The 18429-nt window shown below is 37.7% G+C and overlaps 1 protein-coding gene across 2 annotated transcripts in view; it reads right to left on the minus strand.

The window, feature by feature from the left end:
- Positions 1 to 16131, minus strand: part of LOC138836488 (interferon-induced very large GTPase 1-like) — a 30423-nt gene extending 14292 nt beyond the window's left edge. Inside the window, exons 1-2 of one of the 2 annotated variants that reach the window (XM_070035221.1) lie at positions 16004 to 16131; positions 164 to 201 (exon numbers count right to left, since the gene is read on the minus strand). The gene's annotated coding sequence lies outside the window, so the exon portion shown is untranslated. The remainder of the gene's footprint in view (positions 1 to 163; positions 202 to 16003) is intronic. The other variant, XM_070035220.1, reaches the window with a different exon arrangement.
- Positions 16132 to 18429: the final 2298 nt, after the last annotated feature.

The raw sequence follows: 18429 nt of genomic DNA on the forward strand, positions 1-18429 counted from the left end.
CATCTTAAATATTATCAATTGGTATGTGTAACCAGCTTGGACTCAGAGAGTCTTTCAGTTCGGAAACAGTAACAGCACACTATTTAATAGTAAAAACAGCAGCAGAGACCACAGGCTCAGAAAATTAAAAATAGTTACTTCTTCTAGAAGGAAAGGCACATACCTTGTATGTCAGGAGGAAGTAGGATGTGGTTCATCATGCTGAAGAAAAAACAGAAACTCAAAACCAGTCCAACAATAAGTTATGCTTACAAAACACATACAAAACCTGAGTTTGTCAACATAGAATCTGTTATATCAAAAATGCTAAAAGAAGTTCTTCAGTCTGAAAGAGATACTGATGAATAAGGAAAAACATGAGAAGGTGTATAACACTGGTAAAAAGTAATTTTATGGAGAAGTTGAGAATGATATTGTAAACATGGTGTACCAACTTTAGTTTGAAAACTTACATCTCAAACACTGACAAATGAAAATAGTGATGTTTACATGTTAAGCAATGAACAATATAGAAAGCTGTAAAATAGAACATCAAAAATTCAAAACAGGGCTGGGAAGGTGGATCAGTGGTAAAGTACTTGCCTTGCATGCATGAGGCCCTGGGTTTGATTCCTCAGCAACACATAAGCAGAAAAAGCCGGAAGTGGTGCTGTGGCTCAAGTGGTAGAGCACTAGCCTTGAGCTGAAGAGCTAAGGGACAGCGCCTAGGCCCAGAGTTCAGGCTCCACGACCAGCAAAAAAAAAAAAAAAAAAAAAAAAAAAAAAAAAAAAAAAAAATCAAAACATATTAAGAATGATGTATGAACGGTGGTGAGGTAAGGTGGGTGGAGCGGTGGATACTGGGTACTGGAGCTTAGAATCTGAGCCTCAAGCTCTTGCTCATAGTTTTTACTAACGGCTGGTGTTCTAACACCTTGAGTCATATCTCCATTTCTGGCTTTTGACTAGTTAATTGGAGATAGTCTCAAACTGAAATTCACAAATCTCAGCTTCCTAAGGTAGGTAATATTACAGGTGTAAACCATTATTCCTGGATAATAAACAGATTTTTTTGTACCCCTCCTGGGGCTTGAACTCAGGGCCTTGGTTCTACTACTTGAGCTTCCAGCTTTTTGGTGGTTAGTTGGAGATAAGTTTCTCATGGATCTTCCTGGCTGGGCTGGTTTTGAATCTTGATCCTCAACTCAGCCTCCTGAGTAGCTAGGATTACAAGCATGAGACACTGGTATTTGGCTCAACTGGATACTTTTTTTTTTTGTCAGTTGTGGGGCTTGAACTCTGGGCCTGGGCGCTGTCCCTCAGCTCTTCAGCTCAAGGCAAGCGCTCTACCACTTGAGCTACAGCGCCACTTCCGGTTTTCTGGTGGTTTATTGGAGATAGGAGTCTCATGTTCTCTCCTGCCTGGGCTGGCTTTGAACCGCGATCCTCAGATCTCAGCCTCCTGAGTAGCTAGGATTACAGGTGTGAGCCACCAGCGCCCGGCTTCAACTGGATACTTTTATGAACAGATATATACCAAAATTTTGACAGTTTCAAAGAAAAGGACATATTTTTTTTTTGGGGGGGGGTCCTGTCGTGGGGTCTGAACTCTGGGCCTGGGTGCTGTCCCTCAGCTCTTCAGCTCAAGGCTAGTGCTCTACCACTTGAGCCACAGCGCCACTTCCAGCTTTTTTCATTTTGCTTATGTGGTGCTGAGGAATCGAACCCAGGGCCTCATGCATGCAAGGCAAGCGCTCTACCACTGAGCAACCTTCCCAGTCTGTGGACATATTCTTATGAACTAACCCTTTACTACAATGGAATCATGAAGAATCAGAAAACTTGACTAGTCTAATTGTAACAAGATTAAATCAGTAATAAGTTTACCATGAGAGAAAATCCAGGCACAGACATCTTCATTGGTAAAGTCTACCAATCACTTAGGGAAGAACTAATTATTGTTATTATTATTGTTGACAGTACTGGGGTTGAACTTACGACCTTATGCTTATAAGACAGGTGCTCTTACTACTGAGCTATGCCGTCAGATCCAACTATTTTATTTTATTTTTTTGGTCGGTCGTGGGGCTTGAATTCTGGGCCTGGGCGTTGTTCCTGCACTCTTCAGCTCAAGGCGAGCACTCTGCCACTTGAGCCACCACCACTTCTGGTTTTCTAGTGGTTTATTGGAGATAAGAGTCTCATGGACTTTCCTACCCAGGCTAGCTTTGAGCCGCGATCCTCAGATTTCAGCCTCCTGAGTAGCTAGGATTATAGGTGAGAGCCACCGGCACCGGGCAGATCCAACTATTTCTAGAACAAGTTATTATTATTATAAAGGTGATGTATAGAAGGGTTACAGTTATAAAAGTAGATTCAATAATTAAATAATTCCAAAACATTGAGGAGAAAGCTCTTCCAAATTCTATAATTTCAGTATTGCCCTGATACCAAAACCAGATAAAGACACAAGAAAGAAATTCCTAGTTAACACATTCCTAGTTAACACAAATGAGACTCCTTAGTAAAATACTAGAAAACTGAATTTAACATTATATTACATAAGAGTATTCACCCTGATCAAGGGTAGTTCGTCCCAGAAACTCAAGGATAGCTCAAGGTATATGATTCAATAAAAATGATACACTACATCAGGGTGAAATACAAAAACCCCATATGACCATGATTTATGACAAAAACTCTGAGCACATTGGGTATAAAAGGAAAATACTTAAGCATAATAAAGGCCACATACAAGGTGTTCATAACATGACATTTATGAAGGAGAAGCTGACAACTTCCTAAGATTTGGAACAAAAAAGGATGTCGATTTCAGTTTTTTTTTTTTTTTTTTTTTGTGAGGTTTAAACTCAAGTCCTCATGCTTTAGGCAGGTGCTCTACATAGAGTCACATGACAAGCCCTATTTGCACTATTGAAAGTGTTCAACATGACTGACAGAGAAATGCAAAACAAATCTGAGGTATCACCTTACTGTAGTTAGAATGGTAACAGAACAAAAGGTAAAGTGTTGGTGAGGAAGTGAAAAAACGGAATCTTACACACTGTTAGTGAGAATTAAATTAATAAGGCTAGAAAGAAAATAATATATAGGTTTGTCAAAAATATTGCACATAAAAGTCCCATACAATCCAGTAATTCCTCCTCTGGGTAATATCCAAAGGAAACAAGATCAATATTTTGAAGAGATATTTATATTCTCATATTTATGGCCATATTATTTGCAGCTGGTAAGAAATGGAAACAAGTGTTTTGGAAGGGACAGACTAAGAAAAGTTGTATGTATACACAATGTGGTATTACTCATCCAGAAAGAATAATGAAATCTTGCTTTGGAAATGTGGGTTCAACTGCAAGGCAATATTTAAATGAAATAAGCCAGCCATGGAAAGATGAATGCTGTGTGACATTTCACATGAAATCTAAAAAGGTCTCAGAATTTGAGAGAAGAGTTGTTATCATAAGCTGGGTGTAATGTATGGGAAATGGAAGGATAGGTATGGTTGATCAGGGGGTACTAAGTTACAGTTAGGGAGGGGAAATATATTGACATTCTATTGCACAGTAGGGTGATTATATATAATGAAATTACTTTTTATTTCAAAAGTTCGCAGGAGTGATTTTGAATGTTTTCATCAGAAAGAAATGGTGTGTCAGGAGACAGATAGCCTTACCCTGATTTGACCATTATATAACATATCACATGGTCATCCATTATTTGTATGGCTTTTGTGTGTTTATTTAAAAACCCTAAATATAGTGTGTTTTGGGGGGAACAGGAGTTGAGGGTAAGAAAATACAGTTCTTAAGTGTATATTATGTAGAAAATGAACCATGTAACTTCAAGGTAGGGACAGGAGGGGAAAATGGGGCAGAAGGAAGGAAAGAGCAGGACATTAAGAAGCATTGTACTCATAACCTGACTTATGGAATTTTAACCCCTTTGTGCAACTGCATAATAATAATCAACTAAATATACTCAACTTGGGTGAAATATTAGCAATTTGGTAAGAGACGTGAGTCTACCCATTTTAGGAGCCCAATAAACTCCAAGAAAAGCAAACATCAGATTTCTATTTTGAAATATATTTTAATCAAAAATTTTGAAAGCCAAATATAAAGTGAGACTCATGAAATAGTTATAAAGAGAAAGAAGTGATTTGTCCAGAGAATCTTCAATGAGAATAAAGTAGCAGGGCATAGCATTTCTTGCCAATAATGAGTCAGGAGGACCACAAAACCAGTTCTAAAACAGGCCTGGCTACATAGCAAATGTCTGTCTCAAATGGGGGTGGGGAAGCTTAGCATAGCTACACGTATCTGTAATCCCAGTTACTTGGGAGGCAATTGGAAGGATTATGGTTTGAGGGAAGCCTGGACAAAAGTTAGTGAGACCCTCATCTCAACAAACAAGCCAGATGTGTTGGTTCACACTTTTACCCCAGTTACGCAAAAGGCATAGGTAGGAGGATTGCTGTCCAAGGCCAGCCCCAATTATAACTTGAGACCTTATCTTAAAAAAACAAAAAACAAAAAAAACAACGTAGTGGAAGCGGGGCACCGGTGGCTCACACCTATAATCGTAGCTACTCAGGAGGCTGAGATCTGAGGATTGTGGTTTGAAGCCAGCTCAGCAGAAAAGTCCATGAGACTCTTATCTCCAACAAACAACTCAGAAAAAAACCAGAAAGTAGTGCTGTGGCTCAAGTGGTAGAGTGCTAGCTTTGAGCACAAAGAGGCTCAAGGACAGTGTCCAAGCCCTCAGTTCAAGCCCCAGGAACAGCAAAAAACAAAACAAAACAAAAACATAAAACCCCCCAAACATGACCATCTACCATGAATCTTCTATCTGGTGAAACTACCTTCCAAAAATTGAATATAGGAAATTAACATCCCCATATAAATGAATACTAAGGGAGACTATAACCAGGTAGAAAATATAAAGCAAGTGGTGGAAATGAAAGACACTATGCTTCATTTTCAGCATATTCAGTAACTTGAGGTCATAATGAAACAATGAACACACAGGCAATTGTTTAGGAAAATATATAACCCAGTGTTGTGTTTCTGGTTTGTGATTCCTTTTTATTTCTAAATATGACTAAAAGAATACATGTAAAATGTTAAAAATCTATGTTAATGTGCCTATAATTTGTTCAGTTTGTGACAACACTGACATAAATGAGGAAGCTACCGGTGTATAGAAGCAGAGAATCTGGAAGCTGTTTTTTTTATGGGGGTTCTCACTATATAGCTCACACCAGCTGGGAACTCACAACATAGTCTAGCCTTGCCTCAACCTCTTGATCCCCCTGCCTCACCTCCTGAGTGCTGAGATTTACAGGTGCACACTACTAGACCTTGCTTTACTATGGTATTAAAATAGATTGTTACAAGTTTAAATAGTTAAGTGTAAGCTTCAGGACAGTCAATGTAAAATTAGAAAAGAATAAGGCATTAGGAATCAAAATGGAACCATAAAAATTCAGAAGGAAATTAGAAGTTAAAATGGTACCCTAAAATATAGAAGCAACCATTACTGAATGGAACAGTGGAGATACAAGCAGCAAAATGCCAGTGATAGATCCTTTATCATTAATTGCTTTGATTTAAGTGAATTAATTTCTTTAGTTAAGTGGCAGAATGGACTAGACAGAATGGACAGTTTCAACTATATGCTGTCTACAAAGACTCATTTAGAACTGAAGCTATAGTAGATCAAAATGGAAAGATGGAAAAAGGTATTCCAGGCAAATAGCAACAAAAAGATAAGATATATCAATATATATTATATATTATTATATCAAACAAATTTACTTGAAATAAAATAAAAATAAAAATATTGTGTGGGGCTTGAACTCAAGGCCTAGGCATTGTCTCTGAGGTTTTTGTTCTCAAGGCTAGTACTCTATCACTTGAACCACAACTCCACTGCCAGCTTTTTGGTAGTTAATTGGAGCTAAGAGTGTCATGGATGTTCCTGCTGGGACTGCCTTTGAACCATAATCCAAGGATCTCAGTCTGCTAAGTAGCTACATGAGCCACTGGCACTTGGCTAAACCAAAAATTATTTTAAAAGGAAAATGAAGATATTAAACGATAAAATGTCAAGCTATGAAAAGATAATTATGTGAAGCACAAATTGTGAAAATTAAATGGAGAAATGGACAGTTCTACAATAATGGTTGGAGACTACTGTAATCCAGTTTCAATAATGAATGAAATGAGTCAGGAGATTAATAAGGAAATAAAGGGCTTGAAAAACACTCTAATGACACCTGGCAGATGTATGCACAGTGTCTCACCCAACTAAATACACACTTTCTTCTATAGAGAACATAGCATGTTCTCCATATGGAAGATGTAAGACAAGTTTCAATAAAATTTCAAAGCTGAAGTCATAAAAAGCTTAAAAGTTTCCACCTTATGCACAATAAAATTAAACAAGAAAAAAAAAACAAGAGAAAAATCAAAAGTATTTACAAGTATATGGAAGTTAAACATCACACCTTTTTTTCTTCTTTTGAGACAGGGTCCTTTCTCAAAATTGTAAACCTCCAATCTCAAACTGGAGTATTAGGATTACAGATCTATGTCACTGTGCCTGCTCAACATGCTTTTCTTTTTTTAATGGCCACTTTTCTTTTAATTTTTATCTGTTTTTTGCTTTGTGGTACTGAAAAATTGATCCTCGGGCCTCATATATACTAGGCAACCATTCTACCACTGAGCCCTCAACATGTTTTTAAACAAATAATATGTTAAGAAGTAGAAATCACCACAAAAACTTGATGGGTCTTGGCGAATGAAGGCAAATGAAGGACAACATGCCCAAACTTGTAAATAAAGTGAAATCAATTCTCAGGGGAAGTTTATAATTGGAAATATCTGTATTAAAAAGAGAAAATATATCAAATCAATAATCTACTTTGAAGAACTGAATACAGGCTGGGGTGAGTTTAGTATGAGAGGGCTTGCTTAGCATTCATGATGTCCTGAGTTTGGTCCTCAGAATGCAACAAAGCAAAGCAAAACACAACTAGAAACACAAGTGAAAATACACTTGAAGACTGTGGAGGGTAGGAAATAGTAAATATTGGAATAGAGATAAGGATAGAAAAATAATGAGAAAATCAACACTACTCAAAATTAGATTTTAGGAAAGGACAACCAAACTGACAAAAATTAAGAAGACTCCAGTTACCAAAATGGTATGTAAAATGTGGAAATTACCATAGATACTATAATTATAAAATTAAAGGATTTGAAAAATATGTGCTCCAATAAATCAGAAAACTATGAACATTCATAAGGCCAGCTGTTTTTTAATGGTATATAATTACATAACAGAACCATATGCCAAAAAACACAGGAGTTCTTAAAATGAAAAACTACTAGCAGAGTAGAAAAATATGAGATTTTTTCTTTCACATTAAAGAGAAATATCTGTCCAACTAGAAATATGTACATAAGAGTAATTGCTGAGGGCATAGGTCAAGTGCTAGTGCACCTGCCTTGCAAGTGTGAAACCATGAGTTCAAATCCCAATACCATAAATAATAATTATTATATGGTATAATTATTACGACTATTATCTAATCTTTGAAAAGGTTAGCCATTAACTCTTTCTGGTCTCTTCTTAATATAAATTTGTCTTTGGAAGAGTAATTCAAACCAAGGAGATCTGTATACCTCTTGGATTTTAGAAATTGTTGCCATGTCAAATGGAAATAATACCTAATTTTCCAGATAGCAATTGAGTGCTTATCTTATTTGAAAATTTATTGCATCTATATCAATTTTCGAATTTATATAGTTGTATTCTTGGTTGGTGTTAAACCATCTTAGTCTGGTATCAAACCAGACATCTGTTATTGACATTTCTTCTTGAAACCATAGCAGATCACTATTCTGTTGGAGGCAGGGGCTGAAAATAATCATGTGATCCATGGGCTCTAGACACAGAGCTGTCAGTATTGCCTGACAGCAAACACACACAGATTCCAGAGATTAGTGTCAGTGTTTTCAGACATGGCCTTGCAATTCCCCGTTCTGGGAATGTAGGAGAGGAAGCTGAAGAGCCACATGATTTTCTAGACCTGGGTTCAGAGCTCTTAGTCCTGCTGGCAGCAAACACATATAGCAAGTGGTTACCTCCTAGGGGCCAGGCACTGTGCCAGCCATGGACTTGGTGGTGCTATGTTTCTGCAATGATCCTTAGGTAATGTAGTTCTTTCTCACTAGGAAAGTGGAGATGCCTATCACCAATGCCTGTCACTGCCCAGACTTCCTGCTGCCTAAACGTCTCAGTGGGTCCAATAGACCTTTTCCTTCTCCACAGCCATCTCTCTTAAAAAAAAACAAAAAACCAATATCTTTTATTTAACCCAATTTGTCCAAAATATTGCTATTTAACATGTAATCAATATAAATATTACTAATAAGATATTTAAGTTCTTTTTTTCACATGAAGTCTTTGAAATAAAGTATGCATTTCACACTCACAGTCGATCTCAGCTTAGACTAGGTAGGAGTGTTAGCATGTTAGACAATATGGATCTAGAGAGTTCCCCCCCCCATTTAAAAAAAAAGAAACTCAGAATTCTCTTAATCTTTTGAGTCCAGGCAGAAGACAAGGAAGAGAGAGCATATAGAGCATCCCAGAGGAAGTTTTAAGGTTTAGATAAGTCATCGAAGTAAATCACTTCCACCCACGTTTCTCTAGCTAATTCAATCAAAATTCCCTGACACCTGAAAAATGTAGATTAGCTTCATGTGCAGAAGAAAATAGTTTTGTGAGCACATAGCAAAGTCTCTACCACAGCAGGTAAAGTGTTTCTGCATTTTACATATCCGGGAACCATACCCAAGCAGATTAAATGCAGGAGTACAAGTCACTCTGTAGAGTGACACATTTTTAAAAAGATGTTTCTTTTATCAGACTGCCCTACTTCCTCTCCTTTAAAAATTCATATGAATTTTTTTGCTTAAGAGAATGTAAATTAATTAATTAATTATTATTGTAAAAGTAATATACACAGGGCTTAGTATTTCTTAAGTCAAGTAACAAATGAACAACATCTTTATGAACAACATCACCCCTTCCCAGTTTTTCCTTCCCCTTCCTACTCATAAGTTGTATAGTTCATTTTCAAAATAGTATCTAGTGAGTGATACTGGTGCATTTGTTTACACTTTGCCCACCATTTCTCTGCCCTCTTTGCCCCCCGGAAGACAAATCAACAAACAAGACAAAAAGATAAAAAAACCCTCTTGTTTCTATTTCCTGGAATTCATTTCAATAAATATTTTTTATATGATCAGAGGCACAGAGGCATTATGTTTTGGCTTCCTTCCCTAAGAGTATTTCCTTTGGTTTTACTATGTGTGAGTATCCAGAGTCTTGTATAATTTATCATGTCCTGGTGTATTTTAGATCTAGCTTCCATGTATGAGAGAAAACACGGTATCTCTGAGCATGGCTTACCTCCCTAACATGATTTGTTCTTGAATATCTTTTTTTTATTGTGAAAATACCATACAGATGGGTTACACTTACATGGGCAAGGTTTCTCAAAAGACTCCACATAGAGCTCCCCTATAACCCAGCAATACCACTTTTGGGCATTTACCCAAATGATCACAAACAAGACCATACTAAAGCCACCAGCACAACTATGTTTATTGCAGCATTATTTACCATAGCTAAGATATGGAACCAACCCAGATGCCCCTCAGTAGATGAATGGATAGAATATCTTTTATAAAATTTTTATCTATAAGTAGTTGTACAAAGGAGTTGCCATTTAACAAAGCAGTTTATGAATATATTATATCTTGATTAATGTCACCTTTTTCAACACCCTCATCCATCCCTCTCCTACACACCCCTTCCTCTCACTGTTCTTAATTTTGTAGAGTGTAGATTGATTTCTTATCTCTATTTTCCTCCTCTTCATTTGTCTGCCCTTTTCCTTTTGACCCCCACTTCACCTCTTTCTAGTACCTCCTTCCTGATGTTTTATTTTGCTCAACTTTGATTTTGGCTTTCTAACGAATTACACTATTTGAAATCTCCCTTGAATCAATCGTATTTCAATTAATATATTTGTATACATTTGCTTACCACCCAATGTATTTACTTATGAGTGTGTAAACTAAATCTAGCTTTCACATATAAGGGACAACATGGATCCTTTGTCTCTTTGGACCTGGCTTATTTCACTTAACATATTTTTTCCAAGTCTTTGCATTTCTTTATAATTGGTACAATACCATTCTTTCTAATGGGTGAGTAACATTCTATTGTGTATATATATGTCATATTTGCTTGATAAATTCATTCATTGAGGGACATCTGGGCTGATGCTATACATTGGCTATGGTGAATAGTGCTATAATAAACATGGTTGTGCTAGTGGCTTTACTGCATCCTGGTTTGTAATCTTTTGGGTAAATACCCAAGAGTGGAATTGCTGGGTTATAAGGGTAGTTCTATGCTTAATTTTTTGAGGAACTTCCACACTGCTTTCCAAAGTGGTTGAACAAGTATACATTCTCACCAACAGTGCATTTAGGCTCACCAGAATCTGTTATTGTTTGTTTTCTTGATAACGGCCATTCTAACTGGGTGAGGTTGAATCTTAGTGTTGTTTTGAGTTGCATTTCCTTTATGACCAGAGATGTTGAGCATTTTTCATGTGTCTGTTGGCCATTTTCACATCTGTCTCTTAATCATCCAACTCTTAAGCCATATCCCATGCAAACACTATGGCAAGGTATCTCATGAGTCATGGAGCCATGTTTGTTTGTTGTTTATAAGTGCCCAAAACAGCTCAGTCTGTAATAACAGGCCCTTTCTCAAAATGATTCCTCATTTTAGCTCTCTGAGATAAAGGAAGTGACAATATATGTTTCTTTTATAAAACTAGCCTGCTATGCAGAAGCAGTCACAATCATACCAAGTCCCTGAACTGAGTTTAAGGCTTGCAGGATGTATGGGATTATCCTGTAATTAGAACAGTGTTTAACACCAGGTTCATCTGGTTTACTCTGTGCCTTTGGCTTTGCATCTCCCTACAGGGAGCAAAGGATGCAGCTGCAGGTTGTCTTTACAAGTCTTTGTGTTTTTCCATGCTTTTCAACTGTCTTGTCTCTTTCTTGATTCCCAGTGGTCTCTCTTTCTCTCTTCAGAATATAATCTCTTTGTTACCCTATTCTCCTTCATGGATTCAAATACAACATGCTCCTGTATTATGATGACGAGATATAGACTCTTGCCTTGAATGAGTAAAGAATGATCAGGGCAGATAACTTGAATTAAAGTTGTGCCTTTTTCCTTAGTACTATAACTTGAACCTACATACCAGAGCTATAGCCAGGGATCCTGATCCAGTAGGTTAAATTTCACAAGTAGTTTATCATCTAAATTCTTCTGCCATAAGTTTATAAAGACAAGCTATAAGTCAGGTACCTGTGGCTTATGCCTGTAGTCCTAGCTACTCAGGAGACTGAGATCTAAGATCACGGTTGGAAGCTAGTCCAGGAAGAAAAGTTTGTGAGACTCTTATCTTCAACAGACAACTCGGAAAAAGCTGGAAGTGATACTGTGGCCAAGTGGTAGAGCACTAGCATTAAGCACGAAGAGGCTCAGGGACAGCTCCCAGGCTCTGAGTTCAAGCCCCAGGACTGGCAAAAAAAGAAAGAAAGAAGCTATGGATATGTCTATATCATGAAGAATGATTTTCATTATTTCGGTACAGACTGAGGTTAAAAAGAGATGTTGTATATATTTTTAACCAATTTTTGGCAAGTCCTGGGATTTATTTTGTTTTGTTTTCTCCACAAAGGAAGATTCTTTCCTGTAGGGGTGTTAGGGTTTGGATGAAAAGTTGCCCACAGATTCATGTGTTGAATGCTTGGTCCCTAGTTGATGGCATTATTTTGAGAGATGATGGAAACTTTAGAAGGTAAACTTTTAAGTGGAAGAAGTGATTTATTTACTTGAAGTGTCTCTTTGAAGGGCATATTTCACCTTAGCCATTTCCTGATTTGACCTATCTCCTGTTTTCCACGAGGGAGAGAAATTCCTCTACAAACAGGCATCTGCAATTGTTTTGTTTTTACCAGTACATGGATCCAAGCATCTATGGACTGGACCCTCTAAAACTGTAAGCAATATTAATTTTTCCTTCTTTAAGTTGTCATTTCAGGTATTTTGGTTATATCAATGAGAAAAGAAGGAAATACAAGGAAATATGGAGGTTCTTACCAAAGGAGACCCATCCTCTTTCTCAAATTCCATAGACATCCACAACGCAGTAGACAGGGAAGGAACCAAAAAGGTAGAATGTAAGCTGCAGCAGAGTTTCCTCCTAAGGCTTCTATTGAGTTATTAATGTAACAGATATAGATAATATTTTAAGATCTAGTGCATGTAGGGAGGAGAACAAATTCTTAATATTTGTGTCCACTAGCTCACCAGGTTCTTATTTGGATGAATGTGTGCTGGCTCTTGAAGCTGGGAGTGGGGGTGGGGAGATCAGAGTGGTTTTCATTACACTATTTGACTCACCTCATTCTGCACCTAGTAAGTTCAGCTGGCTATCTTTGCAAGAGTGAAACATATCTGAAGACATTCTTTTCTTTTTTGGTGATACTGGAGTTTGAATTCAGGAACTTGCACTTGCACTCCACTACTTGAGCCATGCCCCAGTCCCTGAAGATAATACTTTAAGATGACCTTCCACAGGGGAAGCTTGTGTCCTTTTATTAAGTTTTCAAGAAAAAAATATTATCTATGGGGCTGGGAAGGTGGCTCAGTGGTAGAGCGCTTGCCTTGCATGCCTGAGGCCCTGGGTTCGATTCCTCAGCACCACATAAGCAAAAAGAAAAAAGCCGGAAGTTGTGCTGTGGCTCAAGTGGTAGAGCGCTAGCCTTGAGCTGAAGAGCTGAGGGACAGCACCCAGGCCCAGAGTTCAGGCCCCACGATCGGACCAAAAAAAATTATCTATAATTGATTTGGGAGCACTAATTTGTACCTTAAGGGACATGCCTTCTGAGTGTTCAGTTCCCACATAGTATGTGACATTTGTTCTTCTATGTCAAACAAATGGAACAAGTTAAGACTTTACATTGACTAGAGAAAGGTCAACATAGAAATCAGTTCATGTATTTTGCACCTGTTAGTGATCAAGTCCTTATATTATTGAGCCCACTAAAATAATTTCTGTTAAGGATTAATATTTGCTAGGTAGTTCAGAACATATGTTAATATTTTTCCAAGAAGGCGATAGCTACATTTATTATTTTCAATTAAGGCATATACTAGGAACCCCTTTTTCTAGGCCAGAGTGTCTATGAGAAAATTCTTTTAAAAGTATTTTATCTTATTATCTTGAAATAGTTGTGCAAAGGAATTGTCATTTAACAAAGCAGTTTATGAATATAATACATCTTGGTATGTGATGTGCAGTCACAAGAAAAGCAACATTGTCAGTTATAAGAAGGATGAAATACATCAAGTATTTATTTTGATAGTTTCTAAAAAAAGTGCAGCCAGGTGCCAGTGGCTAATACCTGTCCTCACTTATCAGGAGGCTGAGATCTGAGGATTGCATTTTGAATCTAACCTGGCCTGGAAAGTCTGTGAAACTCTTATCTCCAATTAATCACAGAAAAAGCCAGATGTGTCACTGTGGCTCAAGTGGTAGAGCACTAGCCTTGAGCAAAAAAAGCTCAGGGACAGAGCCCAGGCCCAGAGTTTATGTCCCAGGATAAGTGCAGGCACATGCATGAACACATACACACACGCACCACACACACGCACACGCACATGCACACGCACACACACACACACACACTATTTATAACCTCACATGTTTCAGGGCTTTTGCTGAGATTGTGTCAATGAGGATGAAGTAGGGAGACAAGCAATAAGGAGATGAAGCCGTAGGAGCAAAAATGTTCCTTAGCTGTCAGTCCTGCTATTTTTCCATGGAGAAGGGCTTGTATGTTAAAGGTGGATGACTTGCTCATACTTTTAAATGCAAGAAAAATTTGCTTATTGCAGTGTTTTAGTCTATTATGGAGACAGATTCAGAAAGGCACGGGTTTATTCAAACAAAGAAAAACAATGCAGCAAACCAACAGACTTGTTAAAGACTATATATATATATATATATATATATATATATATACATATATATATGTATATATTGCCTTACCTTAATACCTGATTCAGCTAGCATATTTAAATATTTGGAAGTTAGGCTTGTTTTTAAGCCAGTTATGAGTTAAAAATATGAATTACTATTTTAGTATAGTTGTTTTCAATCTTAGTTATTTCTAGGTAGTTTGCATAGAAATCATTTTTTGGGGGGCTGGGAAGGTAGCTCAGTGGTAGAGCGCTTGCCTTGCATGCGTGAGGCCCTGGGTTTGATTCCTCAGCACCACATAAGCAAAAAGAAAAAAGCCAGAAGTGGCACTGTGGCTCAAGTGGTAGAGCACTAGCCTTGAGCTGAAGAGCTGAGGGACAGAGCCCAGGCCCAGAGTTCAGGCCCCACGACTGGACCCCACCCCACCCCCCCAAAAAAAAGAAATCTTTTTTTAAAATGTCTGAGACTGGGACTTGGACTTGGTACCTGCTGCTTTTGCTTTCTGTCTCACACTCTACCAGCTGAGTACTTTTCAACATAGATTCCTGCTGTATGCTGGTAGCTTATGCCTGTAATCCTAGCTTCTCAGGAGCCTGAGATCTGAGGATAGCGGTTCAAAGCCCATGAGACTCTTATTTTCAATTAACCACTTGAATACTGGAAGTGGAGCTGTGGCACATAGTGGTAGCATATTAACCTTGAGCAGAAAAACTCAGGGGGCAGCACCCAGGCCCTGAGTTCAAGCCCCAAGACCAACAATCCCCCTCCTCCCAACCAACCAACAAACAAGAACATAGATTTCTAGCTCCAGTCACAGATATTATAACAGGAGAAAACAAGTTATGATGCATAGTTTTTTTTATAAACCTCTCAAATCTAATTTGATAAATTCTACCAGGTAGTCAATCACATTTTGGTAAAACACTAAGGAGACCTTTTCAGTGGAGACAATTTGTGAAAAATATATTTGTCATTCAGGTTGGTGGTCTGGACAAACATGCTTTCTCATGTAGCTGGGATTACAGGTATGTACCATAATGACAAGTGTGTTTGTCATGTTTTGCCTAGAATGGCCTGAAACTGCAGTCCTTCATATCTCCACATTCTGATTAGCTAGGATGATAGATGCTGAACTATTATATCTTGTATTGGCTTTGAAATGAGAGCTTCAGGCTTGTTAGGCAAGTGCTTTACTGCTGAGTCACACCTTCAGCCTTCCTTTTTTTCTTACAATAAAACAGAGTCCCTTTAAATTTCTATTCTTTGCCTTAGCTGAACTGTTTATTTTCACAAGTCAATGGCAACAAATGGCTTTCTAACTTGACCAAACGTTAATCAGAAGTTCGTTCCATTTTATTTCTGACCAAGCACAAAACTCCTTAATGACCCCTTCTAAGAATCTGCTGATCTCAGGGGAAACTTTTCCTGAATATCCTACTACCCTCAGATCATATTTTTTCTAGCCTTGTTGACTCTCATAAAAGAAAACCCCTTTGAGAGAGGTTTCTACTCTTACGGTTGCATTGTTCCCCATAATACAATAGTCCCTTCCTTCTTGTTGCAATAATCCATTTGAGTGAATCTGAATTTGTTTTTATAAGGTAGTTTAACTCACTGACTTGATAATTGACAATCTAGGTTATATCTTCTTCTTCTCCCAGATTTGTAGTTATGGTTTTAGAGCAATGATAATTCCAAATTTCTATTTACATTTTTAGCATATCTTCATCTCCTTGTGTCCGTAACTGTTCCTTATGACTATTTTCATCTATCTGTGTTACTGTTTTTGTCTCTGGGTCTGTTGCATCTCTTTTTGTACCCCATTTCCCACCTTCTTTTTCCACCTACTTGTCTCCTTGAGGCCAAGCTCCTGTCTTCAGGTTGCCCACTCCAAAGAGAAGTGCATGGAGAATAGGCTCCTTTCCCAAGGTTGGTGGGCTGCTGCAGGTCAGCTGCAGCTCAGCTTTGGCCACTTATGTGAGGGAGGGAGCTGAATTTATTCTCAGAGCAGAAGTGAAACATTTGCTTTACTTTTATAAAGCTTTATTATGATACATTTTTGTTTTATTATGATTCCTGGGATTAAAAATTTCCAGGAAACTGATACACACTCTTTAACAAGACCCTCCATAAACCTAACGGATCAAAATTAAACAGCTCAAAGTTCAGGCAATAAAGATAGCTTAATGATATTTGACTACAATTTATCACAATCTTCCTTTAGGGCATGATGGTGATTAAGGACAATACCACAATATGGCCTGATTTAAAGATGTATTCATTTTTGCATGTAGCCTTCTAGTCACAAAAGTTATAGTAACCTGGAGATCCACAAAAGCAAAGCAAAACAAGACAAAACAAACAAACAAAAACTATAGCGAGTAGAGAATCTTGCAATAGTCAAGTTTACAACCCACCATTTCGGATTCCTGCCGCCAAACTGGTAGCTGATCCTGGAAACGCTATGTGTTCTTTTCTCCTGAGAAATTTCCTTAATGTACTTGGTGTCAGTGCATAGAGAAACAGAATTTCCAGCCACCCCAATGGTGAATATTAGGGGAAAGAATATGCAGCTTTTAGTTTTGTTCAACATGCACAAACACACACAAGTCCTCAACATGGAGAGGAGATGTAAATCTATGATGTAAGGAATTGGTTGAACATAGACATTCCATCTCCCTTTCAGAGAATGGCTTCCCCCATGCTGGGGAAACTGCTGGGCATCTGCTTAGCTATGACATTTGAGATTTTCCTCATATTCCATCTAACTTGTCCTCCCATTACTGGCAAAAATGAACACTTGGAGAACTCTTCCTTAGTGGAAACTCTACGTCTATTTTGAGGTTGATACTGAGGTAAGATAGAGAGATGAGGTGATAGGAAAAATGTTTTTTAAATTTATTTTTTAATCATTATAAAGCTGATGTACAAAGGGGTTAGAGTTACATAAGTCAAGTAAAGAGTACATTTCTTTTTGGACAATGTTACCTCTTAGCTTGCTCAAAAGCTTAATTAATAGAGACAATGAGAGCTTTTTACACTTTTTACTATAAAACCAATTGAAAAATCAGAGCAGCAAGTATTCATTCTATCACTTCTCTTTTATATTAAGTTTCAAGAACATGAAAACATACTGGGACTATTTGCATCTGCCTTTTTTGTGATACTGGGACCTTTGTGTTGGGTGGACAGACAGGTACTCTTACCACTGAGCCATGACTCCAATCCTTATTTTTCCTCATTATTTTTGAGCTAAAGTCTTACTTCTTTCCTGGGCATTTACTTATGTTAGACTTCTTAAAAATATCTCTTTCTTGAGAAACTATCTGATGAAGCTTTTTCTGCGTGGAATGGCCTCAAACCATGAGTTCCAACACTTTCAAGCTCCCAAGTAGCTAGGATTATAGGTATAAGACACCAGGATTTGGTTCTCCTATCCCCTTTGACATGTTAAGGAGCTGCAAATTCTTTAAGTAGGTAGAAACAAAAATTTGGAAGTCATGTCTAGCAAATGGGAGTCCTGAAACTGAGACTCTAGTCCCTCTGTTTGTGTGCTATGATTAAGGGGATGCTAGATGAAATGCATGATTCCAGAAAATAACCAACATTTTGAATCTTCACTACCATTTCCTATGTGGGAAGTGGGAAATCCTTTTCCTATTCATCCCTACGTTCTTCTGTTTTACTAAGATAATTCCTTGCTAAATTTCTGCCTTGTGAGACTCTGTTCGTGAGGCCCTCTGAACTGCTTTTCATTGTGGATCTCAAGTTCTTGTGATTTGCACAGACACTGGCAAGCTGAGGATCCCCATGTCCTTCTCTTCCTCAGAAATAACATTTATTTTAGTTATTTAACACTTTGGTTTCTGATTATGGGCAGTTTCAGGACAATCTATTTGGAAGGCAGAATTGCATCAAGTCAAATTGCAATATTCAAACCAGTGAAGAAGCTGACCAGAGAAAGCAGTTTCTTCCTGGGGCCTCTATTGGTCCCAGGAAGAAGGAGGGCCTGAAGGAGGATTATTTTAGTGGCATTTAAATAGAGGTTGGTTACATTTGTTTGCCATGTCTGTATATCTTTTGAACAAGGTCCAGTGGGAAACTACTTCTTGTGGTCCCTTAATAGTATGCATGAAGATATATACTCACATTTAATAGAAAGAAATATTTCTGAACTTAATCTAGGGATATCACACAAGCAATATCACACACCTACATAGTGTCCCAAGATCTTGAGGACTGCAATCATTAAAATACAAAATGTTCAAATCAGA

Source organism: Dipodomys merriami, unplaced genomic scaffold (genome assembly GCF_024711535.1).
Source record: "Dipodomys merriami isolate MVZ:Mamm:240054 unplaced genomic scaffold, mDipMer1.0.p SCAF_25, whole genome shotgun sequence".
NCBI classification, from domain to species: Eukaryota; Metazoa; Chordata; class Mammalia; order Rodentia; family Heteromyidae; genus Dipodomys; species Dipodomys merriami.